At 38.6% G+C, this 14556-nt stretch overlaps 1 pseudogene; it reads right to left on the reverse strand.

Annotated features, from left to right (window-relative positions):
• The window catches only part of LOC149146904 (chromatin-remodeling ATPase INO80-like), a 31322-nt pseudogene extending 18171 nt beyond the window's left edge, over nt 1-13151 (reverse strand).
• Nucleotides 13152-14556: the final 1405 nt, after the last annotated feature.

The following is a 14556-nucleotide window of genomic DNA, read 5'->3' on the forward strand; positions in this document are numbered from 1 at the left end:
CCATTGACATGTCTTTCTTCCAGTTGGAAGCCATGATCAAGGTGTGTCCATTGACATGTCTTTCTTCCAGTTGGAAGCCATGATCAATGTTACGAGGATAGTTTTTTCCTGTATCAACCTCGTTAAAAAATGAAATAGGCTGTAGCGAGGATAGTTTTTTCTTGTATCAACCTCGTTAAAAAATGAAACAAGGAGTGTGAGGATAGTTTGTTCCCGTCTCAACCTCATTAAAAAATGAAACTGGATGTAGTGAGGAAAGTTCCTTTTACTGTGTCAACCTCGTTAAAAAATGAATCAGTGTGTACGAGGATAGTTTTTTCCTGTATCAACCTCGTTAAAAAATGAAACAGGCTAGTGTGAGGATAGTTTCTTCTAGTCTCAACCTCGTTAAAAAATGAAACTGGATGCACGAGGATAGTTTTTTCCTGTATCAACCTCATTAAAAAATGAAATAGGCTAGCATGAGGACAGTTCTTTTACTGAGTCAACCTCATTAAAAAATGAATCAGCTAGTTTTTAGGTCATATAGATAGTTAGCAAATAGGGTTTTGAGGACAGTTCCTGTTACTGAGTCAACCTCGTTAAAAAATGAATCAGGTATGAGGATAGTTCTTTTCTTGTGTCAACCTCTTTAAAAATGAAACAACTCCCTTTTCAAGTTAAATATTGAAAGTAAACCTTCATTTCATCCAGCCGATTGAATGCAATGAAGCCTGGGGGGCATGTACCTCATTTCGCATCATTATGCTGGGGGCATGTGAACTTTTTGAGCATAGTTCCTTGTCTTGTGTCAAGCTCGTTAAAAAATGAAACAAGGGTAGGTTAAGTAGGTAGATTGTAGAGAGTAGTCATGAGCATAGTTCTTTGTCTTGTGTCAAGCTCGTTAAAAAATGAAACAAGGATTTTAGAGCATAGTTCCTTGTCTTGTGTCAAGCTCATTAAAAAATGAATCAAGGTTTTTAGAGCACAGTTCCTTGTCTTGTGTCAAGCTCGTTAAAAAATGAATCAAGGTTTTTTAGAGTATAGTTTTTTGTTAGGTAGATTGTAGAAAGTAGTTATGAGCATAGTTCCTCGTCTTGTGTCAAGCTCACTAAAAAATGAAACAACTCCCACGAGTCTTTCCAAGATTTTGAAAGTAAAGCTTCATTCCATCCGCCTCATTGAATGCAATGAAGCTTGGGGGGCATGTACCTCGTTTTGCGTCATTATGCTGGGGGCATGTGAAATTATAACAAGCATAGTTTTTCGTTTCAAGCTTGCGTAAACATGAAACCGAATCCGAGCATAGTTCTTTTCCTGTGTCAAGCTCGTTAAAAAATGAAACAAATCCTCCTCTACTTGAGTCGAGAGATTGACTAGATCTCGTAAATGTTAAGTTGTATATTTAGGTTAGTTGTTTCGGTGTTTTGCATAATTTTCTTACAGTTTTAGGTCAAAGTCTTTTAAATGATCTCGTCACTAAACCTTCATTTCATCCAAATGGTTGAATGAAATGAAGCTAGGGGGGCATGCACTCTAGCAGTTATGCTTAGGGGGCATCAAGCACAGTTTTATCTCTGTTTCAAGCTTGTGTAAAAATGAAACTACTCTGAAGCATAGTTTTTCTCTGTTTCAAGCTTTTGTAAAAATGAAACCTATCTCGAGTCAATTTCAGTTATTTTCAAGACTCGTTAAACTCATGAAAATACCGAGATTATTTTGCTATCTTTCATTCTCGTAAAACAAATGAAAATGCCGAGATCTTTCCGTCTTTTCCTACTCGTAAATTAAATTGAAAGTCGGCCATATGAGTACATTTTTATCATTTTTTCGAACTCGTTAAAACTTACGAAAAAGTGAAACCTTGGAGTTCTCTTTTAAGCCCTTTTCAGACTCTTAAAACATGAAAAGATTACCGAGCGTTTCTTTTACACTCGTTAAAACGGAATTAAAAGACGGTCCCCTTTTAGCTCTTTTCTGACCGCAAAATCAGGAAAAGATTGCCGGGTTTTTGTCGTTTCAAACTCGATAAGGAAATAAAACGACGTGTCCTTGATCGCTTTTTACTTTTCAGGTCAACGACACTATTATGAAAGTACTCCTTGGTCGCAAGATCAAGCGGTTCCCCCAGGTATTATTTTATACTTTTTCGGGCTTGAGGGACACAAATGTACGAAAAAGTTCAACGTGGAGTCTCCTTTAGTTTTTTCAGACTCTCTAAAAATGAAAAACGCCGAGTTTCTCCTATACTGGGCTCGTTAAACTTTTACAGTAAAGGACCTGTTCAATTACAAACAGGAATGAACCACTCCTTCCTAGGGTTCGAATTTAAACTAGGTTGGACTTGTCCGAAGGATGAGCTTATAATCAAGCATATGTTATCCTCCTCAAGCTTGTTAAAAATAAAGAGGTACTTGCCAGAAATGGTGGGGGAAAAGAGAGAAGAATGAACCTGTTTGTTACCTTTTGTCTCAAAAGAAACTTTATTACCACTCTTGAACACGACACTTTTCATTCACCTGGGTTGGGAAATCTTTTACCTCACAGTTGACCAAACCACTTTGAAAGTCTTTAACCGGGTTCCGGGGATTAACTTTGAGTTATTCGTCACCAAGCCATCTGTCGTGTCGTTATGTGTTCAAGAGGTCTGCAAGCAAAAACTTTCATCTGCAAAATACTTGTCATCCATTTGACCATCCCTGAGTCAGTCCTTACAGCAACATTTCTTCAACTTGAACAATGATTTCGTGTTGCGGGCTTGCCTGCAACGGGTCGCTTTCTATCGACATCGACACATTATCTAGAAAGATGACTTAGGAATCGACAGCACCTTGAAGTCTGCATGCATCAATGGCAGGTTTCTCGCCTTTGACGTCAGTTTACATCATTGACTTTCGATCAAAGGATTCCGTGAAGTGTTTGACATCAAAACATCTATTCACATTTCACGGGTTGTGCTTGGTACTTTGAGAACCATTGACATTACTGGTGGTTTCTCTCACGCTTGTTAACGGTTTGCATCATCGACTGGTAATCAAGTGGTTTCTAACATGTTCGACATCGAATCATTTAATCACATGGCTAGAATCGTACCAATTCGGGAAGTAGAAGTGAAGACCCTGGATCTAGTTTCTACCATCCAGGCTGCGAAGAGTTTTGTATTCATTATCTATGTAGACTAATCATAAACAGATGGTTGCGTCCATACTGTGTCTACAAAAGTCTATAAAAATGATGTACTGCAAGATCATTCCTGTATCAGAATAGTTAGTCCTTTAGTTAAAGTTTTGAATCTGAGTATGGGAATGCCTACCTCAGTGATGATATAATCTTATACATGTATTTTGTGTTGAAAATTGCAGGTTCCAACCAGGTCATCCACAAGACAATCCTTGAAATGATAAAGCGCTTCACCCTTCCTAGAATTACAAAACCCTAAATCTATTCCAGGCTTCGCACTTTAGGGGTCAATCTGTTACACTAAAAAATGTCACCTTGACTACTTACAGTTAGTATGGCTCAAATCAATAGTCATGCTACCCTCTTAGGCAAGTCTTATGCCTCTGTTATCCATCTCAAACTCAAAGAAGAGAGAAAGTCTTGTAAAAAATATGTTTATCTCTGGGGTCGCAGGTTCTCTCTAGCCTTACCTGCGGGGACGCTGACCATGTTCACAAAAGGTGCGTCCTTGGACGCTCTGTATGTTAAGGGATAGGTGCGTCCTTCTGTAAAAGGCAAAATGCGCGAGTTTCATCTTAAAAAAGTTACTTGTGGTTACTTCTAGAACTTTCTAGAGGTCGGTTTGATGAATTGGATGCGCCTCCAGTTGGTTCATGTATCTCTATTAAGGAGGAACTTATCCCATCAATAAGGGAGATATCCCACCCAAAGAGGGGGATTATCCCATTGATGGTGGACCTGAATAACCTCTTTACAGCACTATAAATAAAGACATTGAGCCAGAGGGAGGAGAGGTTGGAGCTATACATTTTCTTTGGGTAAATGCTGCAGGAATTAGGACTCCCATTTAGAACCTTGTGAGGAGAGATTGTCTTTGCTTGATTCTACTTGGAAGTGGGTGAGCTTTGTCAAAGTAGAGGAAAACCCTTGATGGACCCTGGGAGGAACTTGCACAACACCAAGGCCAGGAATTGACTTGAAGGAGGAGCTCATCCGGATCGGCAAGGACGGACTACAACAACCGCGTTTTGGAATAAGGTAAGCCTAAACACTTGTAGTTTTCATGTTTTAAAAGGTATATTTAGAGAAAGATCACTCCATTTTGTCTTGTTTGTCGCTAGAGAGTTTAGACTCCTAGGGAGGTCAGTTGTGTCCGAACAAACGACTTTTTCCGCCACGACAGGTTGGTGCCTCAGAATTGGAAGGATTGGTGTCCTTGGAGTTGGTGCTCCTAAATCCAAGGTTGGTGCCTTGACAAGACAGGGTTGGTGCCCTAGAGGTTGGAGCCTCACAAAAGACCAAGTTGGTGCTTGGCAACGGGTTGGAGCCCTATATATATTGTACCTGATTTATTGTAAATATTATATTAATAAAATAATTTATTCCTATTGTTCATTTTGTGTTCTAAATATAATTGATTTAACTGTTAAAAGTAACAATTGAAAAAGAAATATTAATTCACCCCCTCTCAATATTTCCAACATGTAGTTGATTAAGTTGGTGTTCATGCAAAGTGCCTCCGTGCTCTACGTGGTTTTCTATGCCTTTGGAGAACAATTCATTGAGTTTCTCATGGCTATCAAACGATGTTGGCATGATAAAATCAAGCAGTGCCCAAAGTTTTTCAATTTTATTTTGAATGGTCGTTCCAGTAAGCAAAAGGTGATTTCGACAGCTGAAACCCAAGAGCTTTTTCCATCATATATTGTTTGAAATCTTAATCACTTGAGCTTCATCTAAATCCATATACTACCATTTAACTTGCCTTAAGTACTTCTCATCAGTTACAAGGAGTTGGTATCTTGTGACAAGTATATGAAAACTTGCTTCCCTTCGATAAATTCGTTTAGGATTTATATTTTTTCGAAGTACAATCCATTCATTACCCTAGTAAGGGAGAGATATTAAATCAGGATAAAACCTTCCAATTTCATTAATCAGGTGCAACCACAATAAATGGTCCCCATATGTCCTTTCCTCAGCTAAATGAGTTAAGAATGACATCTCTTGAATGGTCTTGCCTAAACCCATTTCAACAACTAGGATGTCATTCATTCCTTGTTCATAACAAATTACAAGCCATTGAAGACCCTTGAGTTGGTATTGTTTCATAATACTAGTGAACATTTTTGGTGTTTGCACCAATGAGGTAAGAGGCATTGAGGAAGGGTTGAGCAAATCCATGTTGCTAGAACCTTCAACCACACCCTCTAGTGTCAGGCTATCAGATCCACGAAATTTTAAGCACTCATCATCAAATGCGCTCGTTTATTTATTTTTTCTCTGTTCAGAGATTGTGTTATTTGCAACTCTAATGGCTTCTTCCTTAAATTCATTTTCTTCTAGATATTCTTCCTCCATTGGTTTCACACCATCTATGTTTTTACCCACATCTTCGATAGTAGAGGCTCCAACATCTAGCATTGAAGGTTCAGTAAGCTAAGAATTTGTTTTATTCTACATGAATTGACTGTAAGGCTGTCTGTGAAAGTAAAAAATTTAGCCTCTGTTGTTCTTTAGCTTCTCTAAGCTCTTCCTCATGCTCCAAAGATTTTGTTGCATCCCTATCTTCCTTTTTCCAGATTTCATTTTGTTCCTTGTCTACTTTTTTCCATAATAGCAGTATATCTTGAGCTAATTTCCTGATGCACATTGATGCAACCTTCATCAGCTTCAAGGACCATGCAAATCTAGCCTTCACCTGCTTTTGGCAATATTCTGCAAATTTTTTAGCATCATTTGATTATTTTTTGTGATATAATGAGAACGTTATATGGTGTTTTGCCAAGTTTCTTTTGACAATGTTGGCTTAGTTCTTTGAAATTTTCTTGGCATCCTCCCTTTCAACCACAGATGGATATTTTTGTATGGGATGCTTCTTTGGTAGCTTGCATTCAATAATCTCATAGCTACCCCCTTTCTCCGTGACCTTCACATAACAAACTTGTAATTCTCCTATTTCAGACATAATCAGCCTTTGAATGTCTAATGATTTGTTTAGAAATGGCAACAAGAAATTCCAATTTAATTTGTCCTTGAATTAAACTGTGAATTAAAATAGAATTATTTTCTCATAGCAATTTGAAAATAATTAATTAAGTTTAATTAACTTAATTAATTTAGGAAATTTGAATTGGAAGTCTTTTAGAAGACATGTATATGTTCTCCCTAACTTATAGGAGTTCAGGATGAGTTATGAATGAGTTGTAATTAGTTAACTCAATTTATTGAGTTAAGTCCACTTAAATTAGTTCCAATCAGTTTCAGGAACTAATAGTGAGTAAATAGTCTGTTGGGACACTAGTGACCTAATTAGTGCTACTCTAGTTAACTGAAGATTCCACCATTAGAAACCCATGCATGTTGATTCTGAGAAAGACCCAACTGAGACTAGAGTGCAGGGATAGTGTACTATTTGTTTTAGATTTTTCTGAGTTACACTAATAGTGCATGCAATTAGGAACTGGTCCTTGAGGGATTGCGCTATTTTTAGAGGCTTTATTTCCCTTTAAATACAAGCTATCCTTCATAGGAATTACACATTGGAATAGAGACTTGGAGAGCTTGTGAATTGGCTAAGATTTGGCCTTGAGCTTGCTTATGAGTTGGAGATTGAATTTGCTAAGTGTTAGGATTGTTCTTGAGAGAACAATCATTGTAATTTCATCTTGATTTTCTGGATTAATACAAAATAGATAGTGGGGTTTTGAGTTGTGGCTTTCCCCGGATATTTATTGTGTTATGTTCCTTTGATTCTCTTCCTTTATTAATTATTGTTTTCTTGATGTTTATGGGCTTCCACTGTAAAGAATAGAAGTAGATTCTTGTCTCTTGTTTTAGTAGATTACCTGAACTTGTGAATCTACTGGTTTTTCTACATGGTATCAGAGCAATATTGAGTTTTGGGCTGAGAGTTTGCCGAGAATATTTGAGAATTTCTGTACAAAATTTATAGAAACAAATTGCAGATTTGGATTCCTTTGGAAACGATACCCAAATTCAAAAAAAAAATCGGTCGAATCAGTGTTCGGATGAGGGAGATATCATTGATTTAAAATCATCTCTCTAGAGGAGATTTCGATGTTTTGAGTTTCTGGGTTACAGGTGAAAGTCAAATTTGCATACATACTTCAAGATCAAAAGATGGCATTCCATGGGTTGAGGCTTGAGTATTCCTTAGAAGTCAGCTTGAATTTTAGCGTGGAGGGACAGGATGGAGGTTGTGCTAGAAGATAATGGCTTGAAGGAATTCATTGATCAAGAAGTCCCCAAGCCAGCAGCTACGGATGCACAGAACTTGGCCGAATGGAAGAAGTGTGTGGCAAAGGCAAGGTGTATAATCCTTGAGGGAGGTCGAGACCACATTGTCTCGAGTCTCCATGTCAAGGAAACTCTGCATGCTATGTGGAAAACATTGACGTACATGTATCATAATAGCAGTGATCAAAGGAAGTTGGAACTAAAGGATAAACTTCATAAAATCAAGATGGAGAAAGGAGGGACAATTCCAAAGTACTTGACCAAGTTCACTCAATGTCGGGATGAAATTGGAAGTGTTGGAGTCACAGTTTCCTAGGAGGGTATGGTGAGCCTTGCTCTTCTTGGACTCCCAAAGAGTTGGCATAGTTATCAGGACTCTGTCAATGGTCGGGAGAAGCTGCCAGATTGGGAACAACTATGGCCGGATTTGATGCAGGATGAGATCAGGAGGAACACTAGGGATGGCTCTTCATCAAAGATTGATGATGAATAGAACCGTGCCTTAGCGATTAATGCAAGGAAGGGGAAAGGTAAAATTTCTCGTTCCAAATCATATTCTTATCATGGAGGTAAGAAGAAGGGCATGACGAAAGTTAAATGCTTTCATTGTCACAAGATGGGTCGCTTTGCTAAAAATTGTCCATTGAAGAAGTTCAAGGAGAAGTCCTCAGGAGGAGTGGCAGTTGAGGCTTTGGCCTCCCAATTGGAATTGGAATTTTCCCTCATTGCATGCATGGTGTCTTCAATGATGGGAAGTGTCTGGTACTTAGACAATGGAGCTTCTTTCCACATGACTGGCAACAAAGAGTTATTCAGTGAACTGGAGGAGAAATATCTCAAGATGCCTATCGAGATAGGTGATGATGGTAAGTATAGTGTTACTGGTGTGGGCACTATTACTTTTCATAGGGAGCATGCGGCTCCACTCACCTTGAAGAATGTTATGCATGTACCCGTACTGATGAAGAACTTGGTATTTGTTGCCATTCTTGAGGATAAAGGCTATGATGTGATCTTTTCGAAAGGAAAGGCGTTCCTCTAACACATAGCCACGAGTCAAATAAAGAAGATAGGGATTCGAGTTCAGAATCTCTATAAGATAAAGGTAGAGGATTGTGCTACTTTGAGTTCAAAAGAGGAAAATATGTTGAGTTGAGACATCGGTGAGTTGTCACACAAGTGATTGGGCCACTTGCATCATGGGGATTTGAAGATATTGCAGCAAATCTCTACCGGTCTTCCCAAAGGTACGCTTGAGCAAGTTGATACATGCAAGGGTTGTACTTTGGGAAAATACATCAAGTCTTGCTTTGGACATAGAGAGAGTCGAGCAGAGTCTATTCTGGAGAGATTCCATTCAGATGTGTGTGGACCATTCTCGATAGTATCCACTACTAAACACGGGTATTATGTTATATTTGTATATGACTATTATCGTAAATGCTAGATAATTTTCATGCAAAGAAAGGATCAGATATTCACAAAGTTTTGTGAATTCAAAGCATTGGTCGAGAAAGAGTCATGCAAGAAGGTTAAATCTCTACGGAGTGATAATGTTGGAGAATATGTCTCCAATGAGTTTAAGAAATTTTGTGCAATGGAAAGGATTAAACAAGAGTTGACGGCACCTCATAACCATCAACAGAATGGGGTTACCGAGAGGAAGAACAATAGCATAGTAGGGGAAACAAGGGCGATGTTGCATGATCGGGGCCTACTACTACACTTGTGGGTTGAGGCATGCAACACAATAGTTTATATTCAGAACCATAGCCCACATTGGATACTTGAGAGTAAAACACCAGAGGAAGCTTATTCCGGTAAGAGGCCAAATGTTAGTCACTTCAGGATTTTTGGGTCATCAATTTATTTCCATGTCACCAAAGATGCATGGAAGAAGCTTGAGCCAACAACAAAGTTGGGGATCTTTGTGGGGTACACTAATACTCCCCACAACTATCGGGTGTACATGCAAACCAGTTGTATAACAGTGGTTTGCAAGGATGTCAAGTTTGATGAGGAGAAGTCCATGTGAGTATCCCTTGAGAGGGAGCTTGAGCTACATGCAAAGGAGGAACTTTTAGTTCCTAAGGTTGAGGAGCCTCAGATTGATGTGGAGCAGCCACATGAAAAGGTTCTATGAGTGGAGACATCCACTTAGGCAGAGTCTTCCAGAGAGGGAAGAAAGCGCACTAGAGAGGCTGACAAATTGTTGGATGATGCACGGGAGAATGTGGGAGCACCCTCTTCTCACCACAGATAGAGGAGGTCACCAAAGAGGTACACTGGATACATGGCACTTATGGGTGCATGTGTTGTGACAAATCCATCTTCCTTTCAGGAAGCAGTGTAGCATCTAGTTTGGGTTGATGCGATGTTGGAGGAGTATGACTCCATAGTTCAAAACAGTGTTTGGGATGTGGTCCCAAGACCGGAGGACAAGTCAGTTGTGAGATCTCATTCGCTTTACAAGGTAAAGAAAGTTGCAGATGGTAGCGTTGAGAAGCATAAGGCTAGATTTGTGGCTCGTGGATTTTCACAGGTAGAGGGGATTGAATATGATGAGACCTTTGCTCTTGTTGCAAGGTACTCATCTGTCAGATCTATTTTGGCACTATCTGCAGAGATGGGTTGGAAGATCCATCAAATGGATTTGAAGATTCCTCAATGGCATGATTGACGAAGAGGTGTACATAGAGCAGCCCGAAGTTTTTGAAACCTTGGACCATGTGTCACATGTGTGCCAACTCAAGAGATCATTGTATGGACTGAAGCAAGCACCTTGTACTTGGTACACCAGGATAGATAGCTACTTCACTAGGTTGGGATTCATGAAGAGTGAAGCGGATGCAAACCTGTATCACATAGTGGTGGAAGGTAATATTTTGATCATTGTACTTTATGTAGATCATCTCATACTGACAGGTGATGAGAAGCTCATCAAATCTTGCAAGGAGGACCTTGCAAGAGAGTTTGAGATGAAGGATATGGGGCTTATGCATTATTTTATTGCCATGGAGGTATGGTAGGGAGATGGGGAGTTGTTTGTTTCTCAAGGCAAGTATGCCAATGAGATACTCAGGAGATTCCACATGGAGAGCAGTAAACCCATGGAGACTCCTCTAGATGGTAACTGGAGGAAGGAGGATGCTACTTCAGGAGAAGTAGTGGAAGCTACTGTTTATAGACAGCTTGTGGGTTCACTCATGTATTTGGTGAGCACACGACCAGATATGTGTTATGTATTTAACCAGCTTAGTCAAGCGATGGTTAGGCCTACCAAGCTGTATTGGAAGACGTAAAAGCATGTATTGAGATACCTCAGAGGCACTACTCAGTTTGGGTTGTGGTACAAACAAATAGAGGGAGTGAAGCTTCAAGGCTTCACTAGTGCAGATTGGGTGAGGAGTACATTTGACAGGAAGAGCACATTAGGAGGGATCTTTAGTATTGGGTCAGCTGCAGTTTCTTGGTACAGCATGAAACAGAGATCGGTTGCACTCAGTTCGGTAGAGGCAAAGTACATGGTTGCAAGTCAAGCAGCATGTGAGGCTATCTGGATGAGGAAGATCCTGGTTGGTTTGTTTGGTCAGCAGATGGATCTGACAGTGATTTATTGTGATAATCAGAGTTGTATCAAACTCTTTGAAAATCCAGTTTTTCATGATCGGTCCAAGCATATAGATATATGGTATCATCATCTCAAATATTGTGTATTGAGGTGGATCATGTTGTTAGATTACATTCCCACAGAGGAGCAAGATGCTGACATCTTGATAAAGGCATTGCCAAGATGTAAATTTGAGTTTCACAGAGACAGGATCGGGGTAGTGGATAATCCCTTTCTTGTTGAGAGGGAGTGTTGAGAAATGGCAACAAGAAATTCCAATTTAATTTGTCCTTGAATTAAACTGTGAATTAAAATAGAATTCTTTTCTCATAGCAATTTGAAAATAATTAATTAAGTTTAATTAACTTAATTAATTTAGGAAATTCGAATTGGAAGTCTTTTAGAATACATGTATATGTTCTCCCTAACTTATAGGAGTTCAGGATGAGTTATGAATGAGTTGTAATTAGTTAACTCAATTTATTGAGTTAAGTCCAGTTAAATTAGTTCCAATCAGTTTCGGGAACTAATAGTGAGTAAACAGTCAATTGGGACACTAGTGACCTAATTAGTGCTACTCTAGTTAACTGAAGATTCCACCATCAGAAACTCATGCATGTTGATTCTAAGAAAGACCCAGTTGAGACTAGAGTGCAGGGATAGTGTACTATTTGTTTTAGATTTTTCTGAGTTTCACTGATAGTGCATGCAATCAAGAACTCATCCTTGAGGGATTCCGCTATTTTTAGAGGCTTTATTTCCCTTTAAATACAATCTATCCTTCATAAGAATTACACATTGGAATAGAGATTTGGAGAGCTTGTGAATTGGCTAAGCTTTGGCCTTGAGCTTGCTTATGAGTTGGAGATTGAATTTGCTGAGTGTTGGGATTGTTCTTGAGAGAAAAAGCATTGTAATTTCATCTTGATTTTCCGGATTAATACAAAACAGATAGTTGGGTTTTGAGCTGTGGCTTTCCCCGGATATTTATTGTGTTATGTTCCTTTGGTTCTTTTCCTCTATTGATTATTGTTTTCTTGATGTTTATGGGCTTCCACTGTAAAGAGTAGAAGTAGATTCTTGTCTCTTTTTTTAGTAGATTACATGAGCTTGTGAATCTACAAGTTTTTCTACATGATTCATGGTGTGCTGGCAATGCTTCCAAATCATAATCAAATACTTGAGACAGAACTTTTGGCTTGAGTCACATGATGATGATAGCACTTTCAACCCACCCTGAAGAACCTCATACTTTGTGGAAGTTTCTCCCATTCTAGCACAATTCTGATGTCTAATCCTTTTATCAGCATCCATCATGGCAGACAAAGATCTCAAATCTAGCCTACCCTTAAAAAAAATCTCCTCTATTTGAACATCTGTAAATTTTGGCAAGTTAAGAGATGGTGTTAATTTGTCATAAACTGGTGGAATTTTAAAAGCAACTCCCTCTTCTATCTCCAATAAACCAGATGTTGATGCATGAGGACCATGTTCAGGAGCAATGTCAAGATGGTTGTAATTCCCCAGATTCTAGAACGCATCATCTATATGAGGACCTAACAAAGTAGTAACGTCTAATCCATGTGGAGTCCTCTCATCTTTTCGAACCATCTGAGAACCATGACTTAATTTCTGACTCTTCCCATTTGAAGTAAGCTTTATAGTGGAGGAAACTATGTGGGCAGTAGTTGTTGCTATTGCTTTCAACTTATTGGCTTTCTTGAAATTTAGTGCATGTTGCCCAAGCATGTTCCGATAATATTCCTCTAATATGTGCTTCTCAAAGTCATCATCATATTCATCATTACTATCTGCATATTTCCGTGCAGATGAGTTATAACCAGCCTCTGGTTCAATATGGTACAATTTTTATTAAATTCATCTCTGATGGTAAATCTGATGGCCTCTCATCCCTACCACCATTTATTTGTGCAAGCATTGTGTCACAACCTTTAATTCCATTACTCTCATCTTGACTACTGCTAGTGTAATTATCTCGATCATCATCATTATCTTGTGGTACCTGATAATTCCATATAGAATCTAGGTTAAAGAGTATTGAATATGAAAAATTATTTTTAGCCAAATGGTAGCCATTGATATAAGGCAACTTGTGCTCCATCATGATATTGGGATAAAAGAATTGTTACCGCCCCCAGGAGCAGTGATTAGACTTATGCCCTTTCACAAGGTGCCTGCATGATAATTTGTCACTGAAACCCTTCAAAATTCACCAGCAGTGGGTGTGTATTTTGTTTGGGAATCGAACCATCAACCAACGGGTAGTCAATACCCCAGGTTCCCTCTGGCTCCTTACGCTAGAATAAACCTACGAAGCTTATGAGGACGGTGGAGAAATATAGGTTTAGAAGATATGCGGGGGTTTGGACTACGTTATATCTTCTTCTACCATTTTTCCAATGCTCTATTGCTTGCTTGCTTCCTTTTTATTCTAAGTTACCATTTACCTCGTTTGGACACCAACTTTATCAAACAGGATCATCATTGTTATTCTTTCCTTCTTTTTTTCTTTCCTGTATCTTTTTTCTCAACATTAACCCACAATACTTGATATTTAGTATTTACAAAATTTACTACTTTCTTGAACATGTGCCAAAATTTTAAAAACAATTTAGCATTGCTTGATTTACATGCCAGAAACGTTATCTTTCAGTGTTGAATGAACTAAATGTCTTCCCTATGAATTCAAATTGGGACCACCCTTTAAAAGGTTGCTCAAGTGTTGTAAACTCTATGACCAATCCTCGTTAACATGTATAACTTCATATCTGGACCAAAATGTGGAGAGGGATCTTCAATTAGGGTGACGTCTGAATTGGAAGACATGAGTTGCCTATTTATATTATGGTACAAGTTTTTGATTTAAAGAGATTAGTTTTCAAAATTTTATATCATGGTGGAGAGCACAGTCACAAGACATGGACCCAGGAAACATTGGGCAACGTCTAAAAAAGAAGACTGATTTGGATTTACCCAATAGAAAATTGGCATAAAACTCCACAATTAAAATAAATTCCGAAATAGTGGCTTGCCTAGTTGATAAAAGTGAGGTGCTAAAATTGCCCATATCAGTGTTCAAGCTTCTTTGATGACAAAAGTGTGTTTGTGCTTATGGATGTAGCAACACAAAAAACAATGGTTGAAGTCAGATGCAAGTTCTGAGCATCTTTTGGCAGAATGAATGCCTTTCACTCGCAATCTCTTAGTGGATACCATTGGTTTTGATTTGTCTCACTTATCTAGCCACATTGTGGTAAGAGGAGGCTAGTTCAAATTCTCTCTTTGAGACATACAGAAAGGGGAAATTTGTCAAAATATGTGAGAGCAGTCATCTCTATCAAACTTATGCTTCAAAATCTTGGGTCAAGCTTGTTGACTAGCTTAGACATAATTAAGCTCATTGCAGCCAAACTTGAGAAGATTTGACTAGGTTTGGCCCAAACTCAAACAAACCAGACATTTATAAACAAATTTGGGAACTCTTATTTTAATGTTGGAGAGTAAGC

This window comes from Pinus tabuliformis, chromosome 9, assembly GCF_031772625.1.
Source record: "Pinus tabuliformis cultivar Carrire ecotype Pingquan chromosome 9, CPIR1, whole genome shotgun sequence".
NCBI lineage: Eukaryota > Viridiplantae > Streptophyta > Pinopsida > Pinales > Pinaceae > Pinus > Pinus tabuliformis.